General features: G+C 50.1%; 1 protein-coding gene across 1 annotated transcript in view; it reads right to left on the reverse strand.

Moving 5' to 3' along the window:
* TMPRSS3 (transmembrane serine protease 3) overlaps nt 1-20602 on the reverse strand; it is a 128371-nt gene that overhangs the window by 78676 nt on the left and 29093 nt on the right. The window lies entirely within an intron of this gene.

A 20602-nucleotide genomic window follows, 5' to 3' on the forward strand; every position in this document is an offset into this window, starting at 1 on the left:
TTAAGAGGCTTTTAGGTGCAATGTGGTTCAGCGTGCTTGTGCTACTTTCGAGTATATGTCAATTCACAGCCAGGAAATTGTTCAAAGCTCCTTCATTCAAATGCACACAGCTAAGGGATTTGGCAGCTACAGACCCATCCTGTACCCACTTGACAGAAGAATACCAGACAACATAACATGGGTTCAATCAGGGCCTTTTTTTCAGCGGGTACGTGGGGGGGCACCTTCAGTTCTGAACAGGGGCGGACTGACAACTCACGGGGCCCCCGGGAAATAGGGGATCATGGGGCCCCTGTGTCTTTGCCCAAACTCAAAAAAGCCTATGAAAAAGGTACCAGGGGCATCTCATGGGGCCCCCTACTAACCCCGGGCCCTCGGGCAGTGCCCGAGTTTCCAAATGGTCAGTCCGCCCCTGGTTCTGAATGTATATAATGACAAGGGTTGTTGGAAGGTCTGTTGATGCTGGTTGCTGAGGGATCTATTGTCACTGGAGGGGATCTGTTTTTGCATGGTGCTCTATTATGCTGGAGAGGTCTGTTGTTGCTGGTGGGGAATCTATTGTTGCTGGAAAGGATCTACTGTTAAAAGAAGGGGTAAATTGTTGTTGGCTGCTGCTGGGAGATCTGTTGTTGGTGCTGGGGGTCTATTTTTGCTGGGGTGGTATTTTGTTGCTTGTGGGGCACTAATGCTGCTGGCTGCAGGGGATATATTTTACTGCTTTTCCTGCTATCATCAACACATTTCATATAAATTACATAGCACCACAAAATTATACTTGGCTGTGTATTCTCTATAAGGATCTGTTGTTGCTGCTGGGGGTCTATCTTTCTCGTGTGGTATTTTGTTGCTTGGGGGGGACTAATGCTGCTGGCTGCAGGAGATCTATTTTACTGCTTTTATTGCTATCATCAACACATTTCATATAAATTACATAGCACCACAAAATTATACTTGGCTGTGTATTCTCTATAAGGATCTTTTGTTGCTGCTGGGCGGTCTATGTTTCTGGGTGGTATTTTGTTGCTTGGGGGGGGGGCTAATGCTGCTGGCTGCAGGGGATCTATTTTACTGCTTTTCTTGCTATCATCAACACATTTCATATAAATTACATAGCACCACAAAATTATACTTGGCTATGTATTCTCTATAAGGATCTGTTGTTGCTGCTGGGGGTCTATGTTTATGGGATGGTATTTTGTTGCTTGGGGGGACTAATGCTGCTGGCTGCAGGGGATCTATTTTACTGCTTTTCTTGCTATCATCACATTTCATATAAATTACATAGCACCACAAAATGATACTTGGCTGTGTATTCTCTATAAGGAGCAGTACTGGGAGGTGGGTAAGGGTAGAACCAAGGGACTGTGCTCAGGGGTGGGTAGGGGGGCACAGACAAGATGTAATTCAGAAGGGGGGAGTTCCTGTAGCTATTCTCTGAGAAAAAAATCCCTGGCTTCAGTTGGGTAAAGCAGTCATTTTTTTTAAATGTTATTACATTTTTACTTCCTCAAAACATAATAAAAGTACAAAAAGTACAAACATACAAAATTACTGAAAGTACCAATGAAGACAATTAAAATTTGAGGGTAAAACCAGGCCACCCCTGACCAATCTTCTACACAAGTGCAATGGTAGAAAAACAGCTAAACCCAAATTAAATCCAAAAGCAAACATTAATTATATTGCAGCTTACCAATTCATAGATGTGATGTGTGCATTCCTTTTTTTTTTTCTTAGGTGTTCTTTCTCATATTTTTACTTGATGATCCAACCTTAAAGAATGTTGTTTTTCAACAGAACAAGTTGTCTTGCAGATGTATCAGTTAGAGCAGGGGTGCTCAGCCTGTGGCCCGTGCAGCCCTGTGATGTGGCTCACCACCTCAAACCAGGGTCGGCAACCCGCTGATCGTGATCTGGGCCAGCGGGAACGTGGGGGTAACACAGTACAGGCACATTCAGTACTGAATGTATATACAGTTGCAAGAAAAAGTATGTGAACCCCTTGGGATTACGTGGAGTTTTGCATGAATTGGGCATAAAATGTGCTCTGAACGTCATCTAAGTAACAACAATAGAAGAACACAGTCTGCTAAACATAATACTACACAAACATTAGATGTTGCCATGGTTTAATTGCACATAACATGTAAACATTCACAGTGTAGGGAGGAAAAAGTATGTGAGGCCCTAGCTTAATGACTTCTCCCAGAGATAATTGGAGCCAGGAGTGAGCCAACCTTGACTCCAATCAGTGTGATGATATTGGATGTGTTGCTGACAGCTGTCCTGCCCTTAAAAAACACACACCTGTTTTGGGTTTACTGGTTTCAAGAAGCACTGTCTGATGTGAACCATGCCTCGCAGAAAAGAGCTCTCAGAAGACCTACGATCAAGAATTGTTGACTTGCATGAAGCTGGAAAGGGTTACAAAAGTATCTCCAAAAGCTTTGATGTTCATGTGTCCACGGTAAGACAGACTGTATACAAATGGAGAAAGTTTAGCACTGTTGCTACTCTCCCTAGGCGTGGTTGTCCTGTAAGAATGACTGCAAGAGCACAGCGCAGAATGCTGCATAAGGTAAAGAAGAATCCCAGAGTGTCAGCTAAAGACCTACAGAAATCTCTGGCACATGCTAACATTTTTGTTGATACATCTACAATAAGGAAAACATTAAACAAGAATGGAGTACATGGGAGGACACCACGGAGGAAGCCATTGCTGTCCAAAAAGAATATTGCAGCACGTTTGAAGTTTGAAAAAGAGCACCTGGATGTTCCACAGCACTACTGGCAAAATATACTGTGGACAGATGAAACCAAGATTGAGTTGTTTGGGAAGAACACACAACACTATGTGTGGAGAAAAAAAGGCACAGCACACCAACATCAAAACCTCATCCCCACTGTGAAACATGGCGGAGGGAGCATCATGGTTTGGGGCTGCTTTGCTGCCTCAAGGCCTGGACGGATTGTTGTCATTGATGGGAAAATGAATTCCAGAGTTTATCAAGACATTTTGCAGGAAAACGTACGACCATCTGTCCGTCAACTGAAGCTCCGCAGAGGATGGGTGATGCAACAGGACAATGACCCAAAGCATACAAGTAATTCAACAAAACAATGGCTGCAACAGCACAGAATACGCCTTCTGGAGTGGCCCAGTCAGAGTCCTGACCTCAACCCGATTGAAATGCTGTGGCATGACCTTAAGAGAGCGATTCACACCAGACATCCCAAGAATATTGCTACACTGAAACAGTTTTGTGAAGAGGAGTGGTCCAAAATTACTCCAGATTGTTGTGCAGGTCTGATCTGCAACTACAGGAAACGTTTGGTTGAGGTTATTGCTGCCAAAGGAGGGTCAACCAGTTATTAAGTCCAAAGGTTCACATACTTTTTCCTCCCTGCACTGTGAATGTTTACATGTTATGTGCAATTAAACCATGGCAACATCTAATGTTTGTGTAGTATTATGTTCAGCAGACTGTGTTCTTCCATTGTTGTGACTTAGATGACGTTCAGAGCACATTTTATGCCCAATTCATGCAAAACTCCACGTAATCCTAAAGGGTTCACATACTTTTTCTTGCAACTGTAATGACAAGGAGTGTTGGAAGGTCTGTTGATGCTGGTTGCTGGGGGGGGTCTATTGTCACTGAAGGGGATCTGTTTTTGCACGGTGGTCTATTGTGCTGGGGAGGTCTGTTGTTGCTGGTGGGGGTCTATTGTTGCTGGAAAGGACCTACTGTTAAGGGAGGGGTCTATTGTTGTTGGCTGCTGCTGTGAGATCTGTTGTTGCTGCTGGGGGTCTATTTTTGCTGGGGTGGTATTTTTTTGCTTGGGGGGGCGACTAATGCTGCTGGCTACAGGGGATCTATCTTACTGCTTTTCTTGCTATCATCAACACATTTTATATAAATTACATAGCACCACAAAATGATACTTGGCTGTATATTCTCTAAAGGAGCGGTACTGGGAGGTGGGTAAGGGCAGTGGTGTATTTAGGTTCCGTGCTGCCCTAGGCAACACAAACATTGGCTCCCCCCATGGAAAGACCCTGACACCAGCCAACACCCGCCTCCCCCATGAAGGGAGGCTAACATTGACCAACAACACCCCAGCCCCCCCCCGCCCCCTCCCAAGACAGCCTTCTACTACCACCACCCCCCATACACTGGCAAGGGCAGTGGTGTATTTAGGTTCCGTGCTGCCCTAGGCAACACACACATTGGCTCCCCCCATGGAAAGACCCTGACACCGGCCAACACCCGCCTCCCCCATGAAGGGAGGCTAACATTGACCAACAACACCCCCGCCCCCTCCCGAGACAGCCTTCTACTACCACCACCCCCCATACACTGGCAACCCCCCACCCTGACAAGAGATAAGACACTCACCTTCACAGCTCCGGACATCCCTGGGAACAAGAGTCAGGCTCTACATGCACCATCAAGCAGCCTGCAACCTCTCTCAGATCCCACTTGGCCCCCATGCTGCCTGTGTCCCTTCTCCCTTTACTTCTTTTTGGGACGGCGCTGCCCCCCTGAAAAATGCTGCTGCCCCCCTGAAAAATTCCGCCCTAGGCAAATGCCTTGTGGTAAATACACCCCTGGGTAAGGGTAGAACCAAGGGACTGTGCTCAGAGGTGGGTAGGGGGGCACAGACAAGATATAATTTAGAAGGGGGGAGTTCCTGTACCTATTCTCTGAGAAAAAAAGCCCTGGCTTCAGTTGGGTAAAGCAGTTTGTTTTTTTTTACTATTTTATTAAATTTCTACTTCCAACAAAACATAATAAAAGTACAAAAAGTACAAACATTACTGAAAGCACCAAAGAAACAATTAAAATTTGAGGGTAAAACCAGGCCACCCCTGACCAATCTTCTACACAAGTGCAATGGTAGAAAAACAGCTAAACCCAAATTAAACCCAAAAGCAAACATTAATTATATTGCAGATTACCAATTCATAGATGTGATGTGTGCATTCGTTTTTTGTTGTTTTTTTTTTTAGGTGTTCTTTCTCTTATTTTTACCTGATGATCCAGCCTTAAAGTATGTTGTTTTTCAACAGAACAAGTGCAAATGTATCAGTTAGAGCAGAGGTGCTCAGCCTGTGGCCCGTGCAGCCCTGTGATGTGGCTCAAACCAGGGAAGAGCATACCTGGGGTCGGCAACTCGCCATCCCAGAGCATCATAGTGCTTCCAGCAGAGAAAGCAGGCAGCTGCAAAGGGATGCTTCTTCTGTTGTCCCCGGTGGAGTGACACCAAGTGCACTTCACTGGGGACCTTTCTAGCAGCCTGGAGAGCAATGCCAGCAGAAGCTGGAAGAGGGAAAAAACATCTGTATTACACATCACCAGGGGCGGACTGACCATTTGGAAACTTGGGCACTGCCCGAGGGCCCGGGGTCAGTAGGGGTCCTATGAGATGTCCCTGGTACCTTTTTCATAGGCTTTTTTGAGTTTGGGCAAGGACACAGGGGCCCCATGATCCCCTATTGCCCAGGGGCCCCATGAGTTGTCAGTCCGGCCCTGGTACCTGTACTACAGCCCAGAAATAATAGTGTGAATTTTATTTTTTGTTTTTTTTTTTACCTAAAACACACTGACACTGATACCAATTACAAAAAACAAAATCCTGACCATTGACCCTGACCTTGACCCAAACACATGGCACTGAACTAGATCAAACTTTGATTCAGGTATTTTTTTCTTTATTTTTTATTTTATTTTTTAATATTTATTTATCTTTTTTTTTTTACAGTTGTTTTTCCTCTCTGCAAGGAGAGAGAGATACAATGTATTTCTCTCCTCCATTCAGACAGAAAAAAAAAAAAATTAAGGGGGGGCGGGCTTCACAGTTACCAGAGGCTATTACAGCAATCATGTGACCTGGAATCAGGAGTTTATAGGTTTTTTTGAGTTTGGGCAAGGACACAGGGGCCCCATGATCCCCTATTGCCCAGGGGCACCATGAGTTGTCAGTCCGCCCCTGCACATCACATACACTGCACTTTTGCAATGGGCATATTAGCACCTATAAGAAATATAAATGTGAACAGTCAGTGCAATCACTGTGACCTATTAACAATATGAATAAATAATCAACCAAAATGTAGAATATCACTTCATGTACATAAACCAATATAAATAATAATAGTGCAGCGCAATGAATAAAGTTCAATAAGTGTCCATAAACCGTTCTCTTCACTGTACTCCTATAATCAGTGTGCAATAATGGTGAGATCTCCCTCTAGAATGTCACCCAAATGCACTCAAACCACATGCATTTTACCTCCGTTTCTGCTATACCCAAATGTTACCCTAAGTTCACACCTAAGACTTTAACGCAGCGTTTTGCAGAAACGCACTACAGTCCATTTAACATGATTTCCTATGGGACACGTTCACATCTGCGCGTTTTCACCTGGGGCGTTTTTTGGAAAGGGTCAGGGACTTTTGTGAACGCAAAAGTTGCGTTTTTGGTTCTGTAGACTTCAATTGAAAGGCTGCAGAAAAGCATATAGTGCGTTTTTGCTGCATTTTTGATACGTTTTGTGCTTTAAATCTGCCTAGCAACATGAAAAAAAATGTAAAAACGCGAAACGTATCAAAAAAGTTGCAAAAACGCACCAAAAAGCGTAATGCAGAAGTGGATCAAAACACAAACTGCATAGTTATGAACCTAGCCTTAAGGTGGCCTGATCAGACAGCAACACCGTAACTTTGTAGCAAGTCAGAAGGTGGGAGGCTGCAGCAGGGGCTGATCTGTGTCCAGGGGCGGACTGACAATTCATCGAGCCCCCGGGCAATAGGATCATGGGGCCCCTGTGTCCTTGCCCAAACTCAAAAAAGCCTATGAAAAAGGTACCAGGGGCATCTCATGGGGCCCCCTACTGACCCTGGGCCCTTGGGCAGTGCCCAAGTTTCCAAACTGTGTCAGACATTTGTGAACACAGCCAAGAACTGCACTGATGTTGTAGTCCATGGTGACCAGTCAGATGTCATCTTTTAGAGACAGGAACCTAGGGTTACCACCTCATCCCTTTAAAACAGAACCCATAATAATTACACAGGTTCTGTGGCTGATGTATCAGAACCAGGGGCGGACTGACCATTTGGAAACTCGGGCACTGCCCGAGGGCTGGGGTCAGTAAGGGGCCCCATGAGATGCCCCTGGTACCTTTTTCATAGGCTTTTTTGAGTTTGGGCAAGGACATAGGGGCCCCATGATCCCCTATTGCCCGGGGGCCCCATGAGTTGTCAGTCTGCCCCTGATCAGAATGTCTCTGGACTTTCAGTATTTATAGCAGAGTGATGCCTGCCACTGCTTCAGATCATGGGCAGCGATTCTATCACCAGACCTCCTCTGTAAATCTAAAGTGGTAACCTGTAAAGCCTTTTAAACCATCACCTATGAATAGTAAAATTTACACTGTCGCCATTGCAGAATTTTAATGCATGACATGTTTGGTGTCTATTTACTCGGTGCCGCTGCAGGCATCACCCCAGTATCGTTATTTTAGAGCTGGTGGTCAGCTCTCTTGTAATAGCAATCGGAGCGGCTTTCCAGCCACTAGATTCCTATTACAAGCAGTGGGAGGGGACATTCCCCTTCCCTCCGCCCTCCACCACTCTCTCAGGCTCTCCCGTCCCACCGGGAGACCTGAGAGACGAGCTGACGCATGCAACGGCTGTGATCAGCTTTAATTGGCTCTCCTTTATAGTAAACCAGAAGCGATGACCTGACATCACTTCCAGTTTACACAGAAGTAAACTGCGCCATTTTTAAAAAAAATAAAAGCATTCCGAAACAACAATCTTCGTTTCAATTGTTTTGGATTTCAGGTCTTATAGACCCCAGATTTCTCCCTAAAGAGTACCTGTCACATGCCTATTGCGGTCATGGACATTTAGATTCCTTGTGACAGCAATAACAGTGATTTAAAAAAAAAAAAAGAAACAGTGTAAAAATACATATAAAAAAACGAATAATAAATAAACCAAAATATGTTAAGCTCCCCCATCTTCCCGTGCTCACGCTCAAAGGTGAATGAGCGCATTGGTCCTGCATGCACGCAAACACATGTGAGATATCACCGCAAACTTCAGATCATGGGCAGCAATTCTATCACCAGACCTCCTCTGTAAATCTAAAGTGATAACCTGTAAAGGCTTTTAAAGCGTCGCCTATGAATAGTAAAATTTACACTGTTTGTCGCCATTGAATGGGTGTGCACAATTTTAATGCGTGACATGTTTGGTGTCTATTTACTCGGTGTAGGATTGTCTCCTATATTGTACAAAAAAAATGGGTTGTGTATTGTGTTTTTTTGCAATAAAATGTTAAAAAGTGTATTTTTTTCCATAAAATTGCATGTGCACAAATACCGTTTAAAATAAAAAATTTCAAAATCCACCAATTTATTCTCTATGGCCTCTGCTTTTTTAAAAAAATATAATGTTCAGGGTTGTGCCTTATTTGTGTGACACCCTCTTTGTTAGCTAGTGGGAGCTCTGGCTTTGTTAGATAGAGGCTGAGAAGCAGCCTGGGTGCAATATTCAGAAGGTCAAATTTTGGTCAGAGCTGAGAGGTTCTGCAGACCAGCCCTCTGGAATTTCCCTACTCTAGAACTTTGGAGAAAGATCTAGAAGCAGTAGGTGGATCTGAGGAGTGGCTGATCTGCACGTTTGAGAGATTCTGGCCAATCCCCAACAGGAGGCTTGGCAAGGGACCAGGACAACCCTTAAAAGTGACAGAGCCTGCTTAGCAGCAGGAGAGTTGGAGGAGAGCTTGGGTGGAAGAGTATGTGAAGGCTGGGGAGCAGGAGCCTGGGAGGGGGCCCAGATGGGAAGGGGCTCATCTCCAGACAGGGACCTTGGATGGAGGAAAACTTTGACCGTCACCGGCCCCCTGAGAAGGAGCGGCCCAGCTAGAAGGCCTGGTAGCAGCCACCAACCCATCTGCAGCATAGGAGAAGGACTAAGTGAGTACACCTGCACCCCCTGGGCCAGAAAGGGGAGAGAGCATTTGGGTGGGAAACCTGACTCGCTCCATATCAAGGACTGTTAACCACTTTAGTAACAGCCACTGGATCCCCTGTCCAGGGATTCCTCCAGGCAGCTAAACAGAGGAGCATTTGGGGTCTGGAGTGGTACACAGGGAGATGCTGGCTAGCTCTCCAAGAAGAGGATTTATTTGTACATAGACTTGTAAATAGTTCAGGAAGATTGTCCCCAGTTCAAGCAGTTCCATTGGGCATCCTGTACACCCCTTAACCCATCTAAGTTTATTATCCCCCCAAAAAAACTCCAACAAGCTCAAGGACTGGTTACTGACCCCTGGATGCAAGTCTGTGAAAAATGAGTGTTGCCTGGCTGTACAGGACTATAGTGGGACCCAAATACTTTGCTACTCCTAAGGGGGTAGTGTTACATTTGCATTAAATTAGCCTCAGAACCCATCTAATTAATTTGTGTTTGGTTTTAAAGGGATGTGGTGGCAACCTTAAAGGAACCTCAGACCAATCTCATTCCCAGACAAGGGACCTTATTTTTTATTACTGGTACTTATATAGCACTGTCAATTTACACAGCACTTTACATGTATATTGTACATTCACATCAGTCCCTAACCCTCAAGGGGCGTACAATCTAAGGTCTCTAACTCACATTCATATACAATGACCAATTTAGACAGGATCCAATTAACCTACCAGCATGTCTTTGGAGTGTGGGAGGAAACCAGAGTACCTAGAGGATACCCACGCAGGCACAGGGAGAACATGCAAACTCCAGGCAGGAGGTGCCATAGCTGGGATTCGAACCAACAACACTAATACTGCCAGGCGGAAGTGCTAACCATTTAGCCACTGTGCTGCCCAGTTACAATAAGAACAAACTTCTATCTTTTTTAAGATGAAAAAGAAAGAAAGAATGTTGTTTATCTTTTGATTTGGAATCTTAGTGGAGGGTAAGTCAAGGTACACTTACCTCCCATGTTTAGAGGGATAGTCCCTATGTTAAAAACAAATCCCTCTGTCCCTCTTTTCCCCTCCATTGTCTCTCTTTGTGGTCTGATGTATAAACCTCTATAACAAATATACAATTTAACTCCCCAAAAAAGTGTTATAGGTCATTAACTCTTCCATCCACTAAATTCTGGCATTTGTCATTATGTAAAGCCAGTAGAAATAAAAAGTGGCGATAAAGAAAAAAGAACTTGTGGAATTATTCAATTATTTTTTTATGTCTGAATTCTTCACGGTCCGTGTAAACTTTTCTGACAGCCGTTCATAAATTTTTCTGCTCTCTGCTCCCAAAAACACATTTCAGTGACTGGAAGGATTTTACGGATAATTGTTGTCCAGTCCAGCAGGAAACACAAATCCAAGAATGTCTGTGGCCCGAAAATTGGACTCAATAAAATGCAAAGCGGTGATAATTGGTTAATTAGAGGCGTAGTTAGCAATTGTCGGATAATTGGCCCTCATGGCCTGCTCAAGGAGGACACTGAGATGATAGATCAGCGAAGCTTTTAATAGAGACAAGCAAAGCGTGCCCATTGATTGAAGGCTTATCTGGAATGTTGGGTTCCATTTAAATGTAAAGCATCCTTGGTTATGTGGTTTAGGCATTGTTTTATAAGGACTCATGTACACTGGGCGTTTAGCCCCGCGGCGTGGGGCTCTGGTGTTTAGGTGCAGTTTAACCTCCCTGGCGGTATGATTATGTCAGGAATTTTGTACCAAAAGCGGTACCATTTTTTTGCATGGAAATTTGGTGTTATGTATTGTAGGCCTGCAATTCTTAGTAATTACTTACTTAATAAATACTCATAAAAAATAATAATATAATAATAATAAATTTAATTCAATAATATAATCAAACCAAAAACACTGAAATTTGAAATATAGCGCCAAGTTCGCACATCACTGAGCAAAGTCGCAAAATAGTTTTCAGTGTCTGATGAGGAATTTCCCCCACGAATCATTATCACTCAATTCTGCAAGTGGTTCTGATTTACTATCGCTGTTCTCTAGCCGGTCTAAAACCGATTTTGACCTAAAGGGACACTTTTTGGACGCCGTGGACATTTCTAAGTTTCCAGGCAGAAAGAACAGTCAAAAAGAAATGCCCGCAGCAATAAAAGAAGAAAAGAATTAGCGCAGGGCAGGCATGACTAGACCCAGAGCGGGAAGGAAGACATGTGAGGGTTAATGATAGTGTTAGGGTTGGTAAAGGATAGCTGGGGGATTTGGTTGGTAGAGGAGAGTGTAGGTGGGGTCTCCTGCACTTTAGGGTGGGGTGTTCTGGGGATGGGCGTCAGTTGGGAGCTGGACGTGGGAGAGAGAGCTTCCCTCCCACCGTCCCTGTTTGGTAAGTGTTGTGTTCCTCCTGGGGGGGGGGGTTATTTTGGTTCCTGGGCGGTGGTTGGTTTTTGGAGGCGGTTCTTATCTTGGAGGTACAAAATGGTGTGGGACCCATCGGTGGTATGGGATGCCCAGGAACATTCCAGTTAACCAAGGTTTAACTGGAAGGTGGTGGTGCTGCATTGCGGACGGTATGGTTGTCTCCGAGCTGGTTGGTTGCGGCTGGAGGCCTAGTGGAATATGGTTGTCCGCAGGTGCATTTCGGATCGTTTTGGGGGTGCCTTCAAAGACCAACGACAACTCTTTATGTTTCTGTTATAAGGAATGGTTGATGTGTTTAAACTTGATTTGTTAATAAAAGGCTGTGTTGGCCATTTTACTCCAAAACTGGTGTTGTGTTTTCTGTAAGTATAGTAAGTAAAGGGGATTGGTATGGAAGGATGCACTAGTCATGCAGGCAGGGCACAGGAGAAAGCAGTAGGGACAAAATGTATGTGAAATGCTTTGATACAGGAATGTTTTGCTATGAAATATTCGTTTTAAAAAAATGTCATTTTTTTTAAATTTTCAAATTTGCCGCCGGCACCCATACGTCCCAACGTCACAGGGACCGGAACATGGAAGCCAGATGCCGGCATCGGCCGGAGGAGATGGCCGGGGACGCTGCAGGGGACACATCACAGGAGCGAAGGACAAGGTAAGTGCTGCAGGGAATCCCTATGCAACGCAGCATGGTAAGCCTGAGTGTCGCTCGGGGTTACCGCTTGTGGTACTGAAACTTTACCCCGAGCTACACTCGGGAATACCGCCAGGGAGTTTAAAGGTACAGGCGCACCATCCAGCCCCGCTGCCGGCAGCCTTTAAATGTCTATAAGAGATTGATATCCAGTTGTGTATTTACTACAAGGCAAACAAGGCATTTGCCTAGTGTGCCATTTTTTTAGGGGGGTAACACTGCTCCCCGGAAGGAGGGATATATCCAGCATGGGGACAAGGTGAGATCTGAGAGGCTGTGGGATGATTGCTGGTGTATGCAGAGCTCGACTGTCGGTCCTGGGGATGACCAGAGCTGTGAAGGTGAGTGTGCTTCTATCTGTCGCCGAGGGCGGTGTTAGTGGAAGACTCTCTCGGGTGGGGGGGTCTGATGTTGGTCGGTGTCAGGCTCTCTCCTCCGGGGAGGGGGGGGGGCGTCCGATTTTTGTGTTGCCTAGGGCAGCACAAAACCTAAATACACCACTTCTGGTATCTGCTGGATGGGACTGGAAAGTGCACAAAGCGGTACTTACATAGGGCAGTATGTACTCAGGGACCAATGCCTGGACCGCAAGAAATCTGTTCTGGACTTTGGAGACTAGGAAAATACTGCACCAAACTTAAAGTGCAGCACAGTGGCTACATGGTTAGTAGTTCTGCCCGTCAGTACTAGGGTCGTTGGATCAAATCCCAACCATGGCACCACCTGCCTGGAGTTTGCATGTTCTCCTTGTGCCTGCATGGGTTTCCTCTGGGTTGTCTGGTTTCCTCCCACACTCCAAAGACATGCTGGTAGGTTAATTGGATCCGATCTAAATTGTCCCTAGTATGTGTATGTATGAATGTGAGTTAGGGACCTTAGACTGTAAGCTCCTTGAGGGTTAGGGACTGATGTGAATGTACAATATACATGTAAAGTGCTGCGTACATTGATGGCGCTATATAAGTACCTGAAATAAATAATAGTAAAGTGTTACGAAACCCACAACAGTACAATCAGTCTGTATATGCAGTAAAGCATGCTTGTTATACTCACTGTGGAACCTAAGGGGTTAATCCTCCGCATTGTGTAAAAAGGCTGTTTTATCCTGTCTTCTCTGATCCTTCCCTTCTTCTACTGTCCCCAATCCATCTGCTGATAGTACAGAGCCAAAAGAGTCACTCTGCACATGCTTAGTTTAGTGTGTATTGCCAGAGAGGTTTTTTTTTTCCTTAGGGGGGGGATTGGGGTGCATCTGATCAGCACACGGCCAATCAGCGTTGTCCAGACAGAGGGTCAGGAGTCAGAGGAGAATGAAAACGCCTCCTAGAAGATTAATCAGTGTTCAGCTGGACACTAATAGAAGTCACAAGACTGCTATATACTGCTGATGAGAAAAGGTATTTAGCAGTTTATATTTACTAAAATAATTGCATTTCCATGTTGTGTGTACTGTGGGAGACCAGATATAGTGAATGCAGGGTCCGGGGAGACCAGATATAGTGAATGCAGGGTCCGGGGAGACCAGATATAGTGAATGCAGGGTCCGGGGAGACCGGATATAGTGAATGCAGGGTCCGGGGAGACCAGATATTGTTAGGAATGGACTGGCCAGCAATGGTGGGACTCACCTGCCTTTTGATCTGCAGTACCAGGGCTGGCCAGCGGGTGCTCCCAGCAATCAGAGACTCAACCTTTCAGCCAGCTAACACCTGGAACTGATGATACTGGGGTATTTAAGGGATGGCCAGACTTGCAGACTCTGCCTTGGTGTTGTGTTTGTCCTGGGCCCTGTATCTGTCCTGCATCCTGTTTCTGTTCCTTTGCTGACCCTGATCTGAACTGCTGCTGACTTCTCCTGCTCTGATCCTGGCTTGTGACCCTGACCATCCCTCTGTCTGACCCTCTGTACCTCGCTGCTTGCTACCTGCTGAACCTGGCCTGTGACCCCGACCATTCTCTGCTTGCTCCCCCCGTACCTACCTGCCCAATTGATATTGACCCGGCCTGCCTGACGACGCTTGCTTGTATGTACTGTTATCTGTGGGTGGTTGGTTTGTTTGCACTGTATTATGTTTAGTATTGCCCTGCGTTTATGTTTGTACTGTTAGTGTTAATAAATTATATTGTTTATCACATATCTGAGGTCTGCGTTTCCCTGCATCAGTCACACATCTCTGGTCATACCTGGGAGCCCTGACATTACACCAAGGCCAATCCTGACCAGAAGTGGCTGCACAGGGAAGCCATCTTGGCTTGTTGATGGGAAGGATGGATCTAGATGAGGTTGAGTATTTATCTCTGCTAGTGCTTGATGACAGAGAGTATGCTTATCAGACTCTGAAGGAGTATACCCGGGATGAACTGCTAGAATGTATACGGCTCGCTCATGTTCTAGTAGATCAGGGCACAGTTTTCTCTATGGTGCAGCCATTGATTCAGGTTTGTGTTGAGTTGGTTTCATCTGGTTTCCCCGAATGCAAGGATGAATTTTTGCCACCATTTAGTGCAGACCAGGTAGAGTCCCTGGTGTGGTTATTAGAGGATGATGTGGGTTACTTTCTGGAGCGTTATTCCACATGTTCACCACAGACACTGAGAGATTGTATAAACGCAGTGCAGTCATTGACCAGACAGACTTTGTGTAAACTCAGCTTTGTTCAACCCCTACTGCAGACATGGACAGATTTGTTGCACCCAGCCTCAGTCAGCTTACAAAGACCCAGTCCTGCTTCTAACTCTACTCCTGTATTCCCACCAGCTCCTCCAGTTACAGCCCAGTATACTTGGCTATCTACCGCATGTCAGTCCCCTGTTCCCACTCGCTGCACCTATCCTGCCTTTAACCCTGTAAAAAAGCCCTCTGTAGCAACTGCTCCCTCTCCTGTTCCATCCTCCAGTTTTTCTCTGTCTCCAGCTGCTCCATTCGTTTGCAGACCTGCGTTTACTTGCAGTGCTCCAGTAGTTAAAACCAGAAAAAAGCGAAAATTCTTTCCAACCAATACCATCCTGCCAGTATCCAAACCGGTGAGCCTGCCTTCCGTGACTCGGCCTGAAGCCTCTACTCAGCCTGAAGCCTCTACTCGGCCTGATGCCTCTCTTCAGCCGGATGCCTCTCTTCAGCCGGATGCCTCTCTTCAGCCGGATGCCTCTCTTCAGCCGGATGCCTCTCTTCAGCCTGAAGCCTCTCCTCAGCCTGATGCCTGCATTCAGCCTGATGCCGCTACTCAGCATGATGAACTGATCCAGCCCGACGATCCTATTAGGCCAGTTGACTCGATGCCCGCTGTTGATCCAGATGATCCGGTACCTGATCCAGTGCCCGCTGTCGTGCCAATTGACTCAGAGCCCGCTGTCATATCTGGTGACCCGGTGCCCACTGCCTTGCCAGATGACGCGGTGCCCGCTGGCAAGCCAAATAACCTGATGCCTGGTGACCCAGTGCCCGCTGTCATACCTGGTGACCCGATGCCCGCTGTCGAGCCAGACGATCCAATGCCTGGTGACCCGGTGCCCACTGCCTTGCCAGATGACGCGGTGCCCGCTGACAAGCCAAATGACCTGATGCCTGGTGACCCAGTGCCCGCTGTCATACCTGGTGACCCGATGCCCGCTGTCGAGCCAGACAATCCGGTACCTGATGCCCCGGTGCTCACTGTCGTGCCTGTTGACTCGGAGCCCACTGCCTTGCCAGATGACGCGGTGCCCGCTGTCGAGCCAAATGACCTGATGCCTGGTGACCCAGTGCCCGCTGTCCAGTCAGACGATCCAATGTCTGACCCAGTGCCCGCGGTCATACCAGTTGACTCGGAGCCCACTGCCTTGCCGGATGACGCGGTGCCCGCTGTCGAGCCAAATGACCTGATGCCTGGTGACCCGATGCCCGCTGTCCGGTCAGACGATCCAATGTCTGACCCAGTGCCCGCGGTCATACCAGTTGACTCGGAGCCCACTGCCTTGCCAGATGGCGCGGTGCCCGCTGTCGAGCCAAATGACCTGATGCCTGGTGACCCAGTGCCCGCTGTCCAGTCAGACGATCCAATGTCTGACCCAGTGCCCGCGGTCATACCAGTTGACTTGGAGCCCACTGCCTTGCCAGATGACGCGGTGCCCGCTGTCGAGCCAAATGACCTGATGCCTGGTGACCCGATGCCCACTGTCCAGCCAGACCATACAATGTCTGACCCAGTGCCTGCGGTCATACCAGTTGACTCGGAGCCCACTGCCTTGCCAGATGACGCGGTGCCCGCGGTCGAGCCAAATGACCTGATGTCTGGTGACCCGATGCCCGCTGTCCGGTCAGACGATCCAATGTCTGACCCAGTACCCGCGGTCATACCAGTTGACTCGGAGCCCACTGCCTTGCCAGATGACGCGGTGCCCGCTGTCGAGCCAAATGACCTGATGCCTGGTGACCCGATGCCCGCTGTCCAGCCAGACCATACAATGTCTGACCCAGTGCCTGCGGTCATACCAGTTGACTCGGAGCCCACTGTCGTGCCTGGTGACTCGGTGCCCGCCGCTCCGCCTGGGGGCCCGAGACCTGTCGCTCCGCTTGGGGGTCCAGCGCCCGCCGCTCCGCCTGAGGGCCCGAGACCTGTCGCTCCATCTGGGGGTCCGGCGCCCGCCGCTCCGCCTGAGGGCCCGAGACCTGTCGCTCCTCCTGGGGGTCCGGCGCCCGCCGCTCCGCCTATGGGCCCGAGACCTGTCGCTCCACCTGGGGGTCCGGCGCCCGCCGCTCCGCCTGAGGGCCCGAGACCTGTCGCTCCATCTGGGGGTCCGGCGCCCGCCGCTCCGCCTGAGGGCCCGAGACCTGTCGCTCCTCCTGGGGGTCCGGCGCCCGCCGCTCCGCCTATGGGCCCGAGACCTGTCGCTCCACCTGGGGGTCCGGCGCCCGCCGCTCCGCCTGAGGGCCCGAGACCTGTCGCTCCTCCTGGGGGTCCGGCGCCCGCCGCTCCGCCTGAGGGCCCGAGACCTGTCGCTCCACCTGGGGGTCCGGCGCCCGCCGCTCCGCCTGAGGGCCCGAGACCTGTCGCTCCACCTGGGGGTCCGGCGCCCGCCGCTCCGCCTGAGGGCCCGAGACCTGTCGCTCCACCTGGGGGTCCGGCGCCCGCCGCTCTGCCTGAGGGCCCGAGACCTGTCGCTCCATCTGGGGGTCCGGCGCCCGCCGCTCCGCCTGAGGGCCCGAGACCTGTCGCTCCTCCTGGGGGTCCGGCGCCCGCCGCTCCGCCTATGGGCCCAAGACCTGTCGCTCCGCCTGGGGGTCCGGCGCCCGCCGCTCCGCCTGAGGGCCCGAGACCTGTCGCTCCACCTGGGGGTCCGGTGCCCGCCGCTCCGCCTGAGGGCCCGAGACCTGTCGCTCCGCCTGGGGGTCCGGCGCCCGCCGCTCCGCCTGAGGGCCCGAGACCTGTCGCTCCGCCTGGGGGTCCGGCGCCCGCCGCTCCGCCTGAGGGCCCGAGACCTGTCGCTCCGCCTGGGGGTCCGGCGCCCGCCGCTCCGCCTGAGGGCCCGAGACCTGTCGCTCCGCCTGGGGGTCCGGCGCCCGCCGCTCCGCCTGGGGGCACGATGCCTGTCGCCCCGCCTGGGGGCACGATGCCTGTCGCCCCGCCTGGGGGCACGATGCCTGTCGCCCCGCCTGGGGGCACGGTGCCTGTCGCCCCGCCCGGGGGCACGGTGCCTGTCGCCCCGCCCGGGGGCACGGTGCCTGTCGCCCCGCCCGGGGGCACGGTGCCTGTCGCCCCGCCCGGGGGCCCGGTGCCTGTCGCCCCGCCCGGGGGCCCGGTGCCTGTCGCCCCGCCCGGGGGCCCGGTGCCTGTCGCCCCGCCCGGGGGCCCGGTGCCTGCTGCTCCGCCCGGGGGCCCGGTGCCTGCTGCTCCGCCCGGGGGCCCGGTGCCTGCTGCTCCGCCCGGGGGCCCGGTGCCTGCTGCTCCGCCCGGGGGCCCGGTGCCTGCTGCTCCGCCCGGGGGCCCGGTGCCTGCTGCTCCGCCCGGGGGCCCGGTGCCTGTCGCCCCGCCCGGGGGCCCGGTGCCTGTCGCCCCGCCCGGGGGCCCGGTGCCTGTCGCCCCGCCCGGGGGCCCGCTGCCTGCTGTTTCGCCTGGTAATCCGATGTGCCTCTGCCCGGAGTCCTGCCCGATGTGCCTCTGCCCGGAGTCCTGCCCGATGTGCCTCTGCCCGATGTGCCTCTGCCTGGAGTCCTGCCCGATGTGCCTCTGCCCGGTGTGCCTCTGCCCGGAGTCCTGCCCGGTGTGCCTCTGCCCGGAGTCCTGCCCGGTGTGCCTCTGCCCGGAGTCCTGCCCGATGTGCCTCTGCCCGGAGTCCTGCCCGATGTGCCTCTGCCCGGAGTCCTGCCCGATGTGCCTCTGCCCGGAGTCCTGCCCGATGTGCCTCTGCCCGGAGTCCTGCCCGATGTGCCTCTGCTCGATGTGCCGCTGCCCGGAGTCCTGCCCGGTGTGCCAGTCTTTGCTATCCCGCCAGTTGCCAGACCCGGGCGGTGGAACATTTTGCCCAGCTAGGACTGTTTGGAGCGTCCTGAGGCCGCTCCTTGAGGGGGGGGTACTGTTAGGAATGGACTGGCCAGCAATGGTGGGACTCACCTGCCTTTTGATCTGCAGTACCAGGGCTGGCCAGCGGGTGCTCCCAGCAATCAGAGACTCAACCTTTCAGCCAGCTAACACCTGGAACTGATGATACTGGGGTATTTAAGGGATGGCCAGACTTGCAGACTCTGCCTTGGTGTTGTGTTTGTCCTGGGCCCTGTATCTGTCCTGCATCCTGTTTCTGTTCCTTTGCTGACCCTGATCTGAACTGCTGCTGACTTCTCCTGCTCTGATCCTGGCTTGTGACCCTGACCACCCCTCTGTCTGACCCTCTGTACCTCGCTGCTTGCTACCTGCTGAACCTGGCCTGTGACCCCGACCATTCTCTGCTTGCTCCCCCCGTACCTACCTGCCCAATTGATATTGACCCGGCCTGCCTGACGACGCTTGCTTGTATGTACTGTTATCTGTGGGTGGTTGGTTTGTTTGCACTGTATTATGTTTAGTATTGCCCTGCGTTTATGTTTGTACTGTTAGTGTTAATAAATTATATTGTTTATCACATATCTGAGGTCTGCGTTTCCCTGCATCAGTCACACATCTCTGGTCATACCTGGGAGCCCTGACAGATATATTGAATGCAGGGTCCGGAGAGACCAGATATAGTGAATGCAGGGTCCGGGGAGACCAGATATATTGAATGCAGGGTCCGGAGAGACCAGATATAGTGAATGCAGGGTCCGGGGAGACCAGATATAGTGAATGCGGGGTCCGGGGAGACCAGATATAGTGAATGCGGGGTCCGGGGAGAGCAGATATAGTGAATGCAGGGTCCTGGGAGACCAGATATAGTGAATGCAGGGTCCTAGGTTTAGTAACACTTTAAGCACTGCTCAATGCTCGTCCCGTATCAAAATTTTCAATGCTCTATCATCTCAGTGTCCTCCTTGAGCAAGCCACTAAGGCCAATTCTGTGACAAATGCTAAGAAGGCATCAACATTAAAGTGGTTCTAAAGCCTGAATTTTGTCTTACTATAACTCATGCTCTGTATTAAGGTAAAAAAAAAAAACTTTCTGCATGCAGCTCCCCCCATCAGACCCCCCCCCCCCCAAAACTTACATGAGCCCAATCTCGATTGAGCGCTAAACACAAGAGCAGAGTCAGCTCTCTCCTTCCTCATTGGCTCAGAGACAGCAGAGGGAGCCATTGTCTCCCACTGCTGTAAATCACAGCCAGTGAGGAGGAAGCAGGGGGCAGGGCCAAGCCACACTTTGAGTGTCAATGGACGCACAGAGCCAGCTAGGTAGCAAGCCCACACAAGTGCTCCCATAGGAAGAAGTTTGCTATGGGGGCACTCAGCAGGGAGGAGGAGCCAGGAGAACCAGCAGGAGACCCAAGAAAAGGAGGATCGGGACTGCTCTGTGCGAAACTATTGCAAATTGTGGGTAAGTATATATGGGTTTTTTTTTTTTTTAAATGATCCTTTACAACCAATTTTCAGTCATAGACCGCATTATGTATGAAGCCTAACAATGCAAGGGTCTGTGTCAACTGGCTTTTGTTTGGTTTTGTATTCCCATGCAAGTCTTCGGGAATGCAAAACCTGCTTGAGGCAGATGAGAAGGAGGTTAAATGCAGGTCAGAATCAGATCGACAGAAGGCCAAATGCACCTGTTAATGAATTCTTAAAGATCTCAGAAGAGTCTAAAACTGATGTCATCGGCAAAAGCCCAAAGCCCATCAACTCAGGCCCTAAACAAAGTTTTGGGGGGTGACCTTGGGAGGAATGGGGCAAGAACCAAACAGAGCACCAAGTCCTCATGAAATACGTGTTCATTTGTTTCAAAACAGGTTAAAGGGTATTGAGCTTTAAAATGTTCGCCAGACACAGAACAGCTCACATGCGTTATAAAACCTATTGCAACAAGCAGTATGTGGCAAGACTAACCCTTCTTCAGAG

Source organism: Staurois parvus, unplaced genomic scaffold, assembly GCF_062004578.1.
Source record: "Staurois parvus isolate SC_StPar_1 unplaced genomic scaffold, SC_StPar_1.0 ptg000574l, whole genome shotgun sequence".
NCBI classification, from domain to species: Eukaryota; Metazoa; Chordata; class Amphibia; order Anura; family Ranidae; genus Staurois; species Staurois parvus.